The sequence below is a fragment of the Emydura macquarii genome, unplaced genomic scaffold (genome assembly GCF_026122565.2).
Source record: "Emydura macquarii macquarii isolate MOO-44397 ecotype Brisbane River unplaced genomic scaffold, CSIRO-AGI_Emac_v2 contig_1451, whole genome shotgun sequence".
Taxonomy (NCBI): Eukaryota; Metazoa; Chordata; order Testudines; family Chelidae; genus Emydura; species Emydura macquarii.
This window is the reverse complement of record NW_027131588.1, coordinates 7,693,688-7,710,805: the sequence shown is the minus strand read 5'-3', so window position 1 is coordinate 7,710,805 and position 17,118 is coordinate 7,693,688. Positions and strand designations below refer to the sequence as shown.

The window sequence follows — 17,118 nt, the reverse complement described above, 5'->3', positions numbered from 1 at the left end:
CACATTTATTCCAAATGAAGGGTGACCATTATATCCACCAGCTTCAACAAGGTTTTACCCAACCCCCAAAACAACAGTATTCCTTAAGTGTTGTATCTCCGACAATCATGCTGTAGAAGTCAGTATTACAAAACAAAAAAAAAAGACTGCAAAATAAAAATTTCCATTCCACATGTGCTTCTCTACTGAGTTATTCACAATGTATCAGATAAAGTGATAACTTTTGTTTTTATAACAATTCAAGCAAAACTTGCAATGCTCAGTCTGTGGAAGAATTTCAAGATAAACAATTTGCAGACAGGATTAACACTGCCCTTTATCGGTACCTCCCACATGATCAGCCAGTCCTGAGCTAAACACTAGCCAGCTCTTTTTCAAAAATCAGTTAAACTGGTTTTCAAAAGTGCTCAGTATCCAAAACATGACCCTAAACCTCATACTGTATACCACAGATTTTGAGAGTAAGGAAACGGACAAAATCTACCAGTATGGACCCTATATTGACATGAAAGAGGGTGTGTGTCAACTGAATTGGCTTAACAAGACTGAAAAACCCATCAAATTACAGGTTGATATGTTTGAAGCAATGTTAACTGGGCATGTTTCAGACTAGGCTCTCCACCAGATTACAGTGCTGCCATCTCTCGTGATTTTTGTCAGGAGTCTCAGGATAATTATTGTTTTCCTTAAAGCCCCAGCTCCTGGAGTCAAGTGGATGTGTGATGATTTCAGCCTTCATTCTTAAAGAAAAGGTTTCTAGTTCTCATGGCTGTGGAGAAAGATTCAAAACGTGACTCCAGTGCATTCTAACATCTCAAAAAGCAGAAGGCAAATAAAAACACCACATCTACTATTTTTACATGATCTCATGATTTAAGCAAAATCTCATTATTTTGGTGGGCCTGATTCATGATTTTTGAACATTTGGGTTGGCAGTACAGAGGCTATAGCATATGGCATAGCTTCAAACATGTTATCTTGTGTATCAATAGAAATTTTCAGTCACGTTAAGATAACTTCATTGAGCTAACACACCCTTTCTATTTGTCAAGACAGGGCCTTAAGCCAACTCCACAGTTTGCCAGCTTAGCTATACTGGTAAACACTCCTAGTGTAAAGCAAATTATACCCGCAAAAAGTTGCTATTTCACTCACCAAACTGGTATAAACTAAAACTTCCAGCAAAAGAATTTCATGTTGGTATAACTGCATCTACACTAGGGCTTTTGTAGATATAGAAGTGTTAAAAAAACACACACACATACACCTCTAAAACCTACGCTCCATATTGCTAATCTAGCAGAAGTTTCTAGTGCAGACCACACCCAAGTAGAAATGCTATAGAAAAAAATTGTATATGGAGCTGTGAGAGAAGGGGAGGGGGGGGGGAGGGAAGAATATGGCAGTCATCTTCTGAAACTAGAAAATGACCTTTATATCAAACCAACTCTTAAACTTGATTTGAGAGCTTTTCAAAATTTTACTCTACGCTTGTATTTACACTACCTCTTCTTAGTCATCTTGACTAATACCAGTGACAATTCTTGTACCTCAAGACTGTACCAGGGTGATGTATGTTTAGATGCTGGATTCAGCTGTAGGTGACAAAATTAAAGACCAAATCTCTCTTGCAGTTTCTGCATAGGTCAGAGGCGAGGCAGCTGGTTACAGCAGTGAGGGTTACTATCTCAAAATGGCACAAACTTCTACCTTATAAGGCAAAAATAGCCCAGATTAATCAAACTGGCAAAGACAGTCTAACATACCACTTAATGCGATCTGTGACTGTTTAGACTACAAGCCAGCGTGTCTTATCAGAAGAATTTCAGGAGTTGGTCAATATTTCAGAGGTTTCCAAGGACAGCAATGGCGGATCAGAGGTGGGAAAGCCTACATCCAAGTTCTAAGAGCTTGCACAATTTGTCAAAAGCTATATAACTGCAGAAAAATTTTATTTTAAACTAGGAGCAAGTTTGGTGCTTATAAAGGTAAAGGATTAATACTGGATTAAACAAGACAGCCCAGTTGTCTAAGGAAATTTGGACAGCACCATTCAATGCATCCAATCTTGGTTTGCAAAACACCCCACTATTCTACTATTTAGCCTCTTGAGCAAAGATTTACCTGCAGCATCAAGTTTGTGATTTTGTTTAGATGGTTTGGTTTTTCTTCCTTTAAACCACTGCTACTGTGTGAAACTCCTCCACCCCCCCACACACACACACAGGAAAGAGGAAACTAACTATACAGAGGAAAATAGGGAAACTTACCATACATAAATTGAATGAAGTTGAAAGATACTTTTCCTCTAAATTTGTTATTTTTAAATTGTAGGTAAAGAGTCTCCAAAGTGGGGCATACTATGTAAACTTAAATCGCATTCAGTATAAACCAGTTCTCTGCAGAAACAAACCATACCAGATCAGAAGCAAATCAGCCTTAAGGACATCGCAGTCTGGGGAGAGTATAGGTTGAGGGATTTGTAGCAACTTCATCGCTATTTACCAGGTTCAAAGCCACCCCTCCCCACCCAAATTAAAATAAATGTCTTTTTGAGCCACATCTGTGTTCTAGATATGTTTCCTCATATGTAGAACACTCTTGAGAAAGTGTGTAAAGGCTTTTATATTTAAAAAATAAAAGAATTTACACTAGGTGTTTACATTTTCCTTCACCTCAACTACCCATCTAAAGTGATAGAATTAGAATATAACTACTCCCTTCAACCACAAATGAGAGTTTTCTAAAAACCACCAAAAATGTATTTTTAAGCTCATTTTCATGATGTCCAGAAACCTACTTCACTGGAGCTACTCCCCTGCCTAACTGAAAGGCACAGAACTGGAATCTTAAAAGTGTTCCCCACCAGCTCAGCAGCATTACAGAACTTTTTTGACCTTAAAAGAATTTATGCAGGCTAGTTCTAGAAGTTTGATTGCTATACTTTGTGTAGTTATGAAACTAAAGTAACATTCCGACAGTTTTTACTAAGTTACTGTAAAAATAAAGATAATTTTTATTTGCTAACTGTGAGGTCAGCTGATAGTTTGTTACCTTAAGTAACAACGTCCTCTGTACCACAAAAAACGATGTGTACTGCTGTTTCTCTTCCAAATTTAGGAGAGAGACTCAATAAGCTACTTCTCTGGCAACAGTGCTCAGACCAGTACATTTTTCCATTAGTACATTTGTTCATAGAGAAGCTTCATTCATAACCCAACACTCAAGGGTTTGCTATGACATCTGCGCCACTTGCCTCAAAGTCAAGGAAAAGGCAAGCAAGAGAGAATGCACACCCATATATAGTATATTGCACTTCTCATGTGTTTGCCAAAACAGCTAGTCTGCCAGGGTCCTAGAGGTAATTACACCCCATTGGGAACCAGTTCCTTGTTTGATTTAAAGATAAAGTCTTTAATTAAAAACTCCTCCCCTCAAGTTAAGATGTTTTAATAAAAGAAAAATTCCAGCTTCACAAGATTGATGGTAAGTTCTTTATTCTATAAGATATCGTTAATGCCCTAAAGAAAGATAAGTGAGTAGTGCACTTTTGAGTGCTATAAGAAATAATTTTGTAATTTGGAGTGTTTCCCTTTACTTCTGGCAGTGCTCACAATGTAGGACAGTAGTTGCTATACAAAGACAGACAGCACGGTTCCTGCCCCAAGGAGCATACAATCCAATGATCATGCAGAGAGATGGGATATCCTCCCCAAAAAACACAAGATTTATAATACATAAGTATATAATTTTCATCACACTACAAGGCTAGTTTTCCATGAAAATGGCCTATGCTGCCAGAGTATGGACAGTTGCAGATGTCACCATTCTGGCAGAGTGAGAATAAGCTCTGTGTCTCCTCATTAAGCTTTCTTTGTAACTAGGCTGCACATAAAGGGTAATATTTGCTATCCCAGAATTCACTGCATTAGTAATCCCAAGTAATCTCCATCTTTAGGACACAAATGTATATTTAAGTATTGGTGGGGTGAGAATTCAGAGAAAGAAAGAAAAGCCAAAGAATTTTAACACGTATGCTTCTTTACTTTTTTGTTTGTGCTTGTTTAACAGAACTCTGACATTGCTGGGATGCTATGCATCTTCAGAAAACATCTGATCTAATTAAAAAAAGTTTAACTACAAAGTCAAATACACCACAGGATGGAGGATAAGAGGTTTATGTTTTTTTTAAACCATCATTATTTTACTTGCTTGGTGGAACTCCCCAGCTATAGTCTAGATAGAAATTCCTAATTACAACCATGCTTTAAATGCATACTTGGAGCATAGCTTTTAAAATATCACCAATCCACAATTTAACAAGAGGGCAGAGACAGAATCTTGTGTGCTTCCAATCTGACTATTGAATTAGGCACCTGTACCAAAGGCAAGCAGCTACCCAAAACAAAACCCAAAGAAGGAGAGACTACAATAAGCGACGTGATAGAGAGGTTACACGATGTGCAGCTTGGTGTGCACTTTCTAACATTTGTATTGCACTGCTTAGAAAATCAACACTTGTGTTCCTCTTCCTGTAGATTCAGGGAGAAATGTTTATCTTGTTATGTTGAAACGGTGAAAATTCAGGTTCTTGTTCTTTAGACAAGTATAGCTGTATTTTTATATCTGTGCATCCAAAGCCATTACAATGATTTTTACCTTTAAAAAATACAGACTCATGAAGTAGCATTTAAAAAAAAAAATCTTAATCGTACAAAGGCAACCAGAGCAGAGATTTTTGTAGGGAGTCACTTTGGAAACCTCTCAGATTCACATTAAAAGCATTTCTTGATACATCTTCTAGAAAGTTGATACATATCTCGAAGTCAGAGCATCCTTTGAGACAGATTGGTGTAAGTCATTTTATATGGCTGGAAAATGGAAAAAACTAGTTCAAAGGGATTTGAAACTTAGCCTGAAATAATGCAGAACAAGTTATTCATTCTGGTGCATGATAGTAAACTCTACTGTAAAGAGTATTATGCCTTCAGCTCTAGTCCCAAAACTTCCCATCTCTCTACTTCTCTCAGATTCCAAATGCCCAAAACCCAAAAACGTTTTCCCTCCCCAGCAAGTAGTTCACACACTCAATACAAAGTTGATCCAAAAAAAGTGATTAAGGGCTTTTCAATCATTTGAGAGAGAAAAAAATCAGTGAAACTGACTTTTTTTTTTTTTTTTTTTATGTGCATAAAGAGGCTCAACTTTACAAGTTGAAATATTCCAGGTATCCAAATCCTCACTGAGTTCTAGCCTCTGGACCAGGTTACAAAAAATATTACATTACAAAATAGAATTGGGAAGTTGAAACATTTATTTTACATATGCACAGGACAAACTTTATACTCAGTGTTGTATTATAATACTATTTATAGGACTTTGAAACAGTGGCAATGCAATAGTATTAGTATCCATGACATGGTTTTGTGCTATTTCACCATTCATGCAGTAAGGTCAGCAGAGATCTGAATACTAACTTTTATTTAAGAAACTAGGGAACAAATGCTTAGAACAAGTCAACAAGTTTTGCACTTTCTGCACTGAGTGTTTAAAACTGTTCAAGTGATTACTTTATGAGCACTTTAAACTTGCAATACGAGTTAGTGAATGACTTTTGATAATCAACTGTGCTATGAATAGATTTTAATATCCACTGACTCCAGTTCTGCTCTTAGATGCATTCCCTACCCCAAAGTGTTTGGGGGTAGGGAGGGGAGAAATCAGGCCTTGAATATGCAAAGGGAGAGGTGTTACTAGAGAATATAATGTTATTACATTAACATTAGCTTGAACATTTTAAGTTAAGCTTTCAACCACACTCCAGGAGTTCTCAAACTTCCATAATGTTGATTACTTTAACAAAAGGAATAATTGTCAACTGTGGGGGAGAAGATGGTCCAGGAGATATGGGCCTTACTTCTTGTAAATAGGAACGGTTAGTCATAAAAGATAGGAAAACAAGAAAGTTCTGAATTAAATTAGGGTGCTGTCCTGTGAGAAAACTGTATCTTCCATCAGAGTAACAAAACATCTGTCAGCCTTCAACAAGCAACACATGCTGATACTTGTAGCCAGGTCCAGGAGGCTTACTGTTTTAGAGGCTTTATTGAACCTCCATACCACCCAAACAAAAAAGCAGGGAAACGCACAAAGCTATTCCGAACACCTACCCTCAGCACCTTATACAGCTGCTTTTGTCTCTGTTTTAGCATCAGGTAAATTCAGACAAGTTGTATAAATCATATAAAAACTGGAGAGGTAGCAGCTGCAAGATGACAAAACCCAATTGTAAAGGGACTTGCACAGATTCCAACAGCAGCAGCAGCTGGAAACAGTAAGGGGAGATTTAGTACCAGTAAATGCGAAGTCTCATAGCCAAGGAGAGAAAAAAGGAAGCAGGAGGTGAGGAGGGAAGGAGGGAGACTATGGCCAAGCAGGTGTACCAATTTATTTAAATAAACACGGAGTTTCATCTTGTCTCATTAATGCCATCCAAAGATTACTTTTTCATACAACCAAACATTATGGATACTGCAAGGATTGGGAAGAAAGTAGTCCACAAGAGAAGATCTTTATAAAAATAATCCACAAAACACAAAAAGTTTAAGAACCACTGTTTAATGAGAAGCATTTCTGCTCTAGTGGTGATCTTTGAAAGGTCAGCAGATGCCCTGCTCATTATATTATTATGTAATGAGTCAAACATCTACATTCTTTAAAGATGAAGATCCCTTGCTGTTACTAGAATCTCTATTGGATGAAAGTTTTTAAGTGAAAATAAAGCAGGGAAGAAAAGAAGTCTAGAGTCCGATGAGTTCAGTAGAAAGCAATACTAGAATTCATGATGCACTAGCTTCCAGCCACTTGGCATGGACACGTGTGTGTAATATATTTAAAAATATATATAATAGTTTCATGTAAGTGCTATTCATTACTGTATGCAAGAATCAAATGCTTCAGTAACTTATTTTTCTCTAAAAACAGTTCATAAGTGATAAAAGCCACTTAAGAGACGCTATTACTGTTTACGTCAAAGGTCTATCAGGCACCAGATGGCAAGTAAATAAAGTTATGGGGCACATACTTTGTTTCCACAATAAGGTTACTTAAAACATAAAATATCCACAGCATATAAATTAGCTACATGTTGGAATCTTAAAAGTGAAATAAGCATCATTTAACAGGAAGCTTGATTAGAACTTGACTTTCCGGGTTCAAAAGTACAGAGGACTTAAAACAGCACAAGATACATAAACTAAGATCAATTCACTCCCATCCTTCCCATGCTTTTTTCAAAGTCGAAAGCAAGTGTTTAAACAGGACTTCTTGTCTTGATGAAAAAAAAACATCAGACACTGAAAGGTTACTTTAACTACACATTCTCCTATACATAAAGCAGCCACCCCACAAGGTGTACACCCCATGACTTTTAACAAAAAAAAAAAGCAGGTCTCCAATAGCAAGTTTTCTATGAATCAGTCAACTTAATCTGACTCAAAATTTACGCTGTGTTAAAAAAAAAAAAAAAAGACAAAACAATACTTTTTAGAAACTTTAGACCAATAGCACCATTACATAAAGCCCGGAAAGCATGTTTTTATTCCATACATACCCCTTTCTGGAGTATTTGAAACTTAAATATCCTATGACTGGACCTGAAAGTGAAATTGACTATGAAGTCAATTTAACTTTTATTGTCCAAGACAACAGCAATACAAAGAGTGAACTGGGTTTTAAGTTTCCATTTTTAGTACTCTGCTGTGCATTGTCATACATCATTGCTAATCAAAATAATTAAGGGCAATAGTTTCCTTTCTTATTGAAAGCATTTTTAAATGAATAGGTGTGGTTTTTTCTTTATTATTCTTACCATGCATTTTGTATACAAGTAGTATTTACTGTACAAACCTTCATTGTAAATTAAAGGAAATGCCCACACATTTTATTTCCTTCCTCAAAAGGGGTCTACACGATGTGGTGCTCACAACATGAGCAACTGCTGGCACTTTGCCCAACCTAGAGGGTCCCATCATTTCTAACATTAATGGAAATGCACCTATGGAAGCACTGGTGAAGAGAAACAAAGGCCAAAAACAAAACAAAAGACCCACAACATCTGTTTTCATTTTGAGCACAAGAAGTTCAACCCCAGATTAACTATGGATTCACAAGTGATGCCTCCATGATACATAAAGTCAGTCCTTTCATACCTGGAAAGAAGGTCTTGGGGTTTTATCACATGGCTTAGGTCTTGGACAATCTAGAAGCCTCCTTTCTCTTTATATCTTATCCCAGCAGCAGAAGGGGGCTAGAGCATTCAAGCAAATAGTTGCCAAATGTGACCATAAAGATAGGAATAGGGCATTCCTAATGGAGGACCTCAAATCTGGAATTTGTTTCCCCCTGTAATCCAACAGAACTAGAGAGTCAGCAATATGCCCAGAAAGTCAAGACTCACCTATTACAGACTTTGCTGTATTTTATGACTAATATTGTAGTACAATGGATGAACTAATTAAATAGCTACAGCCATCTAAACACTCAAAGCATACTGCTGAAGTTAATGTTTTCCCATGAGCAGGCTACATTGCCTGACCGATATTGCTAGTTCCCATCTGATAAAATACAATGAGTACACCAAGTGGAAAATGCTTTGTTTTTATAGCCTTTTTTTTTTTTTTTTTTTTTTTTAAATAATCTAGAACAAACACTAAGACCCGGTCTACACTAGGAGCACTTTGGTGGTATATTATACCAGCAAAGCACTCCTAGCATGGATGCACCTTTTAGTGGCAAAGCTATGTTTTTGACGATGCAGCTTATTGCAAGACATCCCCACCTCCAAGCAAAACAAGCTATACAAGCAAAAGTGCAGTTTTGCTGGTGTAACTGCATCTACACTAGGTGCTTTTACGAGCACACCTATGTCAGTCACAATTCATACCTCATCACAGCCCTGACTGACATAGCTACGCTGGCAGAAGTCTGTAGCATACACCTGACTATGAAATATTAGCTAATACAATTCAAACAAATACACTAGCAGACTGAAAATATTCAACCCCACTCGAAAGAGCCATCCTGCTATATGAAAAAATCCATACAATAAAACCTGAAGTCCGTGTGTTAGGCCACCATTCCTAGACTTAAACGGTAGGCATGTTTTGAGAGTTCTGAATATGGCTGATCCAAGACCAAAGCCACTCCCCATTTAAATACATGCGCTTATGTGCATTTTGGTTGCCAAGAAAGAAATGTTTTACAAGCAGACAGCATAAGAAGTTCAAATACAGCCCTTCTGATATTGTTAGCATTCTGATTTAGCTATTGTCAAGTTTATGTAGAATAAAGAGAAATTTTATAGCTTTTTTGATGGGGGAGGGAGGGAAAGGAAGAGATTTTTAAAGGCATAAATAGGCATCTAATTTTCAGAAAAGTCCCTCCCCGGAGATGTGCACATCACCAATTTATTTAGCTAGCAGAAAACATGACTTGAAGTGCATAAGTGACTTGCAAGTAGACTTCACAATGTTTCTGATCAATTTTGGTAGGCAATTGGGGGGAGGGGGCGCGGTGCTACAGACAACATCTTTGCTTGAGGCCACCAAAAATTGTGACAATATCACACATCTCATGGAATGGTAGAGGAAGACAATCTCAGCTCTGCCTGAGATTACATGTGACTCAAAGTAGTCTTACGTGGAAGGGTTTCTGTTTTTTTTAAATGAAAATTGGAAGGAATGTAGTGACAAGCCAGTGACTCACCATAACCCCAAAACATGTCCTGTAAAAGTCTTAAGTTGTCTTACAAAAATATGGTCTAAAGTTAAAGGATGGGAAAAACAATGAGAGTTTGAAATGACAGTACAGTACAGGACTTGCATTTCCTCAAAAATATTAAAGCAATCACATTTCTTACAATTAAGATGTGTGATAAATCTAGTAATTTTTGGATTTCACTGTGTACTACACTCTGATTACTTCAGCAACCAAACATACTGTTTTTAAGGCCTGGTCTACACTTAAGTTTTGCTGGCATAAATGAGAGGTAACTTTTCTCCATCCAACCCCAACTGACATATGCCAATGCAGGCAAAAGCCCCAACTTAGATACACTTAGAAGCCCTTTTGCTGGGATAGTTTATTTTGTTCAGGGAACTGGTACAAACTATACCAACAAACATGCACCTACACTGTAGAGTTTGCTTGTATAGCTAAACTGGCAAAGCCTACAGCAGTGTACCATATTTAAATGCAGACAAAAATTTTCAAAGGTGGATGCCTAAAATTTTCTGAAGAGCTGAAAAACAGCTCCCACTGAGGTCAATGGGGAGCTTCTGCACATTCAGCACTTCTAAAAATCTGGCCACTTATTGAAGAGCCTAATTTTAGGCATCCACTTGTAAAAAAAAAATCTCAGCCAGATACTGTACAACTGAAATGGATACCCAGTTCCTCCTCATACAGAAAACAAGGTAAATGAACATATTAAAAAGTTAAGTAGCTCGCCTTTTTGGCCTCATCACATCTGCTACTCATAAGCGAGGTCTTTGGTAATGTCCAAATTCATTATTGCTCTTCAAATTTTCAATCCTTTTATTATGCTTTTTAAACTACAAAACTATCATTACATTACAGATGTGGCTCGCTATAGTTAAAGACAAAGTGTTGAGTTTTTTAAATTCTTTTCCTGAGGGCAACATCTTCTCTGCTGGTAGTCTCCATTACCCCCTCTTCTGAATTTTAAGATCCACATTTTATTAGTAAGCATTCACTGAAGTTTTCAAACTCCGTATGGATTAAGATACACAAGAAATGCCACTGTGCATTCCATGCTTATCCTTTTTCTCTGGCTATCAGCATCCTTGAAAGGCTTTCTATTGGCAGAACACAGTATTTCTCTACAACATTCAGGAAGAGTACTCAAGAGACAGTCTGTGCCTTCATAAATCCAGTACACGAGGTGTAGTCAAGTACATCCATGTTTCCACATTATCTATAACAGGGACAACACAACAGCCATCTGAAATTCATCTGAACACAAAAAAAATTCACATTTTCCACCAGGTCATCCCCTATAATTCATTAGGAAAAGGGCAGCTCAAGTAACCAAAAGGCTGGAAAAGGTACAGGCATGACTTACTTCCCAGTATGGTCAAGCTGCTGTCATTCCCACTGAGGGTTGCTTGATCTGCAATTTGCAGATCCCATATAGGATCAGAAGGCCTCCAAAAGATATGCTCCCCACCCTATTCAACCCACTCCCAGCAGAAGTTTTTATTCAGCTTTCGGTCAGTCCTGTTTCCAGCTTCTGCAGTAGTCCTGCCTGATGAACAGAGACAGACACTAACTAGTCTATTCTCTTAGATGTAGCCACAAGTTACCTTTGCTTTTAAGCATTTAACATTTCAGGAAAGAGTGAACACATCACTCTTTAAATGTTAATCTTAGTTAGCTTCATAGCTGCTTACAAATTATTGCAGTTCTCTCCTCTCCTTCCTCCTGCAATTTAAATAATTGAACATTTTATAAATTCAATCCCACAAATTTGCTGATCCAAGAAGATACGTGCAAGCAACCCTTCCATCCGCAAGATACAAAACCTGTTCATTTACAAGTTACAACTACTTATTCCAACAGCAGAAAGAACTGGTTTACACATTATACAACAAGCTAGGGGAAAAAATCTTATTGGCCAGAAACCTGGCACAGGTACAAGTATCTAATTTCCTGCCAATGAATAATAAGGGAGGCTGGAGCCACCCAGCATGACATCAGGCACTGCAGCTGCGAGTTGCCAGTCAGAGGGATGGGTGGTCAAAAAAGGGTGAGAAAGAAACTAAGCAAAGAAACAGGATACTAATGAAAAGGACTGCTACTAGGGAGATGTGCTTTATAAATGTTAGCCACGCAAATAATGTCAAACAGAATAGGTTGACAGAAGTGTGAAAAAACCACACCACTGACTGACATAGTTAACCTCCAGTGCAGACACAGCTATGTCAATGGAAGAATGTTTCTGCCAATGTACCCACTGTTGTTCAAGGACGTAATGTTCCTACATTGAAGGAAGACCCTTTCTGTCACTGTAGGCTACAGCTATGCTATACAGTTATGCTGGTGTAGCTATGGCAATGTAGCTGTCATACAGCCAAATAGTTGTTTGTTTGGCCAGAAACTCTAGCAACCTAAGTTTGTTACAAAACTGAAATTATTCACTGCTGCAACATACAGTTTGATTTTAGGAGGGAGATAGCAGCTGAGGGCTGTAACAGAGTGCTAGAAGTTAAGGCCAAACAGCTTAATTTGCAAGTCAATCCCTGATTTACACTATTTTTAGAGACTTCTATCCAGAAGTTTTGTTTATTTGGTTAATGTGTGAAACATATCAAACCAGTTTATTACACTTTTGGGGATAAAAAGGAATAAACACAATTTTAAAAGTATGGAGATTTAAAAAGAACAGCTCAAATCAAAACTGGCAGACTTGATTTTTAGATACAGCAGTGAATGTGGGTTGTTTAAATAATGTTCAGGCCAGGTTTAGAAAATATATTGTAACTCATGTTGCTAGTATTGCACACCATATTAGCCACTGCATTGAGCTTGCTATTCTAAATCAAGGTTATACCAGTCTGAAATTTTGAAAATCCTTTTCAAATTTCACTATTTAGTGCCTCCCCCCAAAAAAAAAAAAAAAAAAAAAAAAAAAAAAAAAAAAAACATCAAAATCTTGCTCCGGTATGCCAGATTGCTACTCAAAACACAGCACTTAGCCACATTATAGATTTTGTTCACTACCCTGTATCTCATTTGGAATATACAGCAGAAACTCTGTCAGAGGTTGACATAGCTCAAGTTAGGGGCATTCTTAAGGAGATCAAAGGAGATTCTGTTTTGTTCTCCAGAACATCAGCTTTCATTTTTAAGAGTACAAAGTCTCTAGCTGTTATAGCCGCAAAGAAAGTGTCAACACTTTGATGGAGTGATGCCTTCATGAGAATCTGCAGAGGGCCTGGATTGGAACAACAGTTCTGAGGAGTGTGTACTGCCTGTTCATTTCATTAAGGTGTTAAATCCAATAACATAGTGATAATTTAAATTACATTGTTGACCATTTCATTAGTCATGTAAGAAATGAGAGAGAGAGAGTTACAGATCTGCACAGTTTGGGCGGCAGAAGTTGATTGCATTTCCCACACCCCACAAATAAAGAAGGAGATAAGCCCAATGAGCCTAGCAGATCACATGGGCATACTGAAACACTACAGAGGGGTAGCAGATGTCAAGGAGTCCAGTGAGCGCACACATATTCTGAACAGCTGTTCAAATCGACAATTGATAAGCAACATTGCATTTTGGCAACTCATATGGGTGGAGCTTGGAAAAATACCATCACCTAACCCGCTTAATCCTCCAAAATACATCTTCCCATATCCTTCCATGGATTAAAGGCTCTTACAGTTCCAGGAGACAATTTTCTTTGAAGGTTTTGCAAGAACTAGAAGGTGCTAGGTTGAAGTTCCCAGCAATGAAAGATTTGCCATCTTTAGGCATGGCAAATCTGAAGGACTAACTTTTCTGCATCTTTGGCAACAAAGCTTACTGGGGGGCAATGAGTAAATCAATCAATCTGATCTAACAGAGCTGCCATTGAATACAGGTGCCAGATTCAACAGGCTACAACAACCACCATTTACATGATTTCAATGCTTTGACTCCACATAGTGATCTGATCAAAAAAGAGACTTGGTACATTGTGGCAGTGCACATTCAACTAAGCAATTTTACACATGTACTGAATGGGGAGGAAGAGTGCTCTGTGTCCACAGGTAGCACTGAAATTATACGCAAATTACACAACAGATCTACAAGTGACAATGCACATGCAAGTTTAACAGATTGTTTATCTGCCAGGTCAGGCCATCTGCCTTTCTGGTTATAGTGCTATTACCAATACCATTCTTACTGTCCTCTAGCTCTGCATTGGAGGAATGTGGGGTTTTCACAATAAACTTAAGCCAATCCACACACACACACACACACACACACACACACTATATAAGGAGAATATATGTATATTTTCACATGAACACACATATGGATGGAGCAAAGCACACCAGGACTTAACACAGGTACAACTGAGTAGCCCAGCAGAAGATACTTTGAAATGCCAGACATTATTCTCTAATGGACTAAGGAAGTCAGGGGGAAAAAAACCAAATTTGTGGGCACAATCAGAATAAGCACTCAACTTTAAGTGCAGTGTTGTTCTAAATGATCAATTCTAGATTTCAAACTAGAGGGACATTATCTATAATACCATTTAGGTATTAGAATTTTTTACTTGAGCTTTTATAGTCTCTTAATTGTCACTCTTAAATGAGCATTAATAGAGGCATTTTTAATTTATAATAAAGCAAAGATAAAAAACCCAAAAGTCAAACACACTAAAAACCAAGAAAATAAACATGGAAAAACCCTGACACAGTGGTCCAAAACAAACAAGCAGAATACAAATGACTTTACACAGTCACAGTTGCAATAATATTCTATTAACGGACTAAGATCTCTCAGCCTGAAAACTGGGAACGCTAAAGTCTTTGCTGTCTGTGGACAATGAAGTTCCCAGCCTAGTATACAAGATATGCCTGCTCTAACAGAAGTTGTTCACATTTCATCTTTCAGATTTTACTAGGCAAAATTACATGTTTTACAAACAAAACTTAAATAATTCCCGCTGGAGTTTTGTGCTGTGTCAGCCTGTGCACAGTTGAAAGGTACAACATACGTTTACATTTTTCATATTCACCAGCATGGTAAAAAGCAGTCAGCAAATTCTTAAAGAAAGCATATGCAACAGTCATGTTTGTGAGGATATTGTCATCAAGATATTTAACAGATATGAATTTTTAAAAACACAACCCTCAGCTGTTTGTAATAGTCCCTTGAAATTGATTTCAGCTTCCTAGCCAACATGTTTTTTCTTGCATCATGTGCTCACACCCGTTTGTTATTTTGAGACTGCTCATGAGTGTGCTGGGCAGCTGACACCATGCTGGTCTTAAAAAACTGCAGAAAAAAAGAAGGGCGGGGGAAGTGAGGATTCTAGATAGAATATGAAGGAGGAAGCAGTAAACAATTTTCATCCCATCAGCATGTTCTTTAGAGAACATTTATTACTTCAAAACTAAAGAGAAAGGTATTAAAAAAAAAGTCAGACCTCCAATGACAACTCATTATTAAAGCTGATACTTCTCCCACTAATATATACAAATACAGCCTTCCATTTAGCTTTGTAAGATTGTCATAGTAAGCCACAATATTTAAGTAAACAATGAAAGCTTACTCCCAGAAGTCACACTGGATGGAATTAAGGGTTAAAAGATCAGACACACAATTTACAAGCTAAAACTTGTAAGCAAGAAGAACCACTATTAACAGGCACCATCTAGATTTTCAGTACAATGTTCAACCTTTGGACCCTGTTTCAAACACTTGCTTTTTATAAGACAGTAGCACCAGACGTGATCTGTGCTGTGTGGACTTACAGTAGTGGCCCTGTTCCCACAAGCAATGTGTTAACCAATGCGGGCAGACAGTCCAAAGCACAAGGTAGGCATCTAATACCCTGTTTAGAACACTGGTCCGGTCTGTGCAGTCAGGAGCTACCACATCACAGGACCCAGTCACTCCAGGGCAGCACTCACAGCATTTCACACACTTCACTCTCACAGCAAACACAGGAGGAAGCACTTGCACGTGACGCTACACCTCACAGGCCAAGGCAGTATTTGGGAACGTTATATGGCAATAGCCACATTACAGTGCCGAACTGCTAGTTGGGTCCGGTGCGACTGATGCCACCCAGCCACTGAACACGGTAGGTAGGCACAGCCCGATGGGGACCCTGCTTACAAAAAAACAAAAACAAAACCCAACCAAAAACACCTGTTTCAACCTGCTGTTAAAAAAAAAAAAAAAAAGAGTCCCATGAATGCCCTCCTGGCTAACTCCGCTTCCACTGCAGGCAGGGCCGCGCGTCTCCTGGGGCAGGGGGCCCTTTGCCAAGAGGGTGCGCTGCCCGGGGCTGATGGGGGCGGGTCCCTGCGGCGGGATCCCTCCGGGGCTGCCTTGCACAGCTGGGCGCAGGGGAGCGAGCGACACACGGAGGAGGAGGAGGAGGAGGGAGCTGCCCTGAACCTTCCCCGTCCCTCCCTCCCGCCGGCATCCCCGGGGGCGCCTCCGGTCAGCAGCGCAGCGAGCCGCCGCCGCCAGGCCCGCGGGAGCCAAGCGGCCACACACACACACACACACACCCCGCAGGGGGCCTGGCGGCGGCGCTCGCTCGGCAGAAACAGCGGCGGCGGCCGGGCCGACCCCAGTCGGGGCGTGGCGGGGCAGGAGCCCGGGCCCCTCCTTCCCCTCTCCCGGCGGGTGTCAGCTGCGGACCCTGCCCCGCGGCTCGGGCGCCCCGCCGCTCCTCCCTCTTCCCCCGCCTGTCAGGGCCCCGCTCACTCACCTGCCGCCGCGGCGCGCCCGGCCGGGCCCCCCTCCGCTCCGCCTGCCGCAGCCTCAGGAGCAGCCGGACCCGCCGTCGCTGCTCGGGGAGGAAGCGGCCACCATGTTACTTTCTCCCCCGCAAGCGCCTGGAGGCGGGCGGATCCCGGACCCGCCCAGCAGACGGGGGCGGAGCGAGCACAGCACGGGCTGCGCCGCCAGGGAGCGCCAGAGCGCAACGGCTGCGCAGCCCGGTCCCCGGCGCGCGCACAGCGCCGCCCTCTCTCTCTCTCTCTCTCTCTCTCTCTCTCCAGCCCAGCTGCGGGGTGCAGCGCAGCAGGTCCCCACACTGCGGGGGCCGCCTGTCCCCATCCACGTGCGGCTGGCGGGGGGGGACGAGACGCTGGGCCTGGTGCAGTTACAGATTGTACCAGTATCATACTGGGCTACAGCTCCTATTCGTAAACTAGGGCGGGCGGGAGCCCCGGCGCTACCCCAGCCCCGAGTTGTTCTTGTTACAGAGGTGGAGCTTATTCCCCGCTCCCCTCCAGGACTAAGCTGTATTCATGTCTACACCTTTATACTGGCGTCGGGCTGCCCTCCTGTCCTGCCAGCGTG

The 17,118-nt window shown here is 40.2% G+C and overlaps 1 protein-coding gene across 5 annotated transcripts in view; it reads right to left on the bottom strand.

Moving 5' to 3' along the window:
• DENND4C (DENN domain containing 4C) overlaps window positions 1–16,595 on the bottom strand; it is a 113,432-nt gene extending 96,837 nt beyond the window's left edge. For all 5 annotated transcript variants that reach the window (XM_067553135.1, XM_067553136.1, XM_067553137.1 and 2 more), the window contains exon 1: window positions 16,523–16,595. The gene's annotated coding sequence lies outside the window, so the exon portion shown is untranslated. The remainder of the gene's footprint in view (window positions 1–16,522) is intronic.
• Window positions 16,596–17,118: the final 523 nt, after the last annotated feature.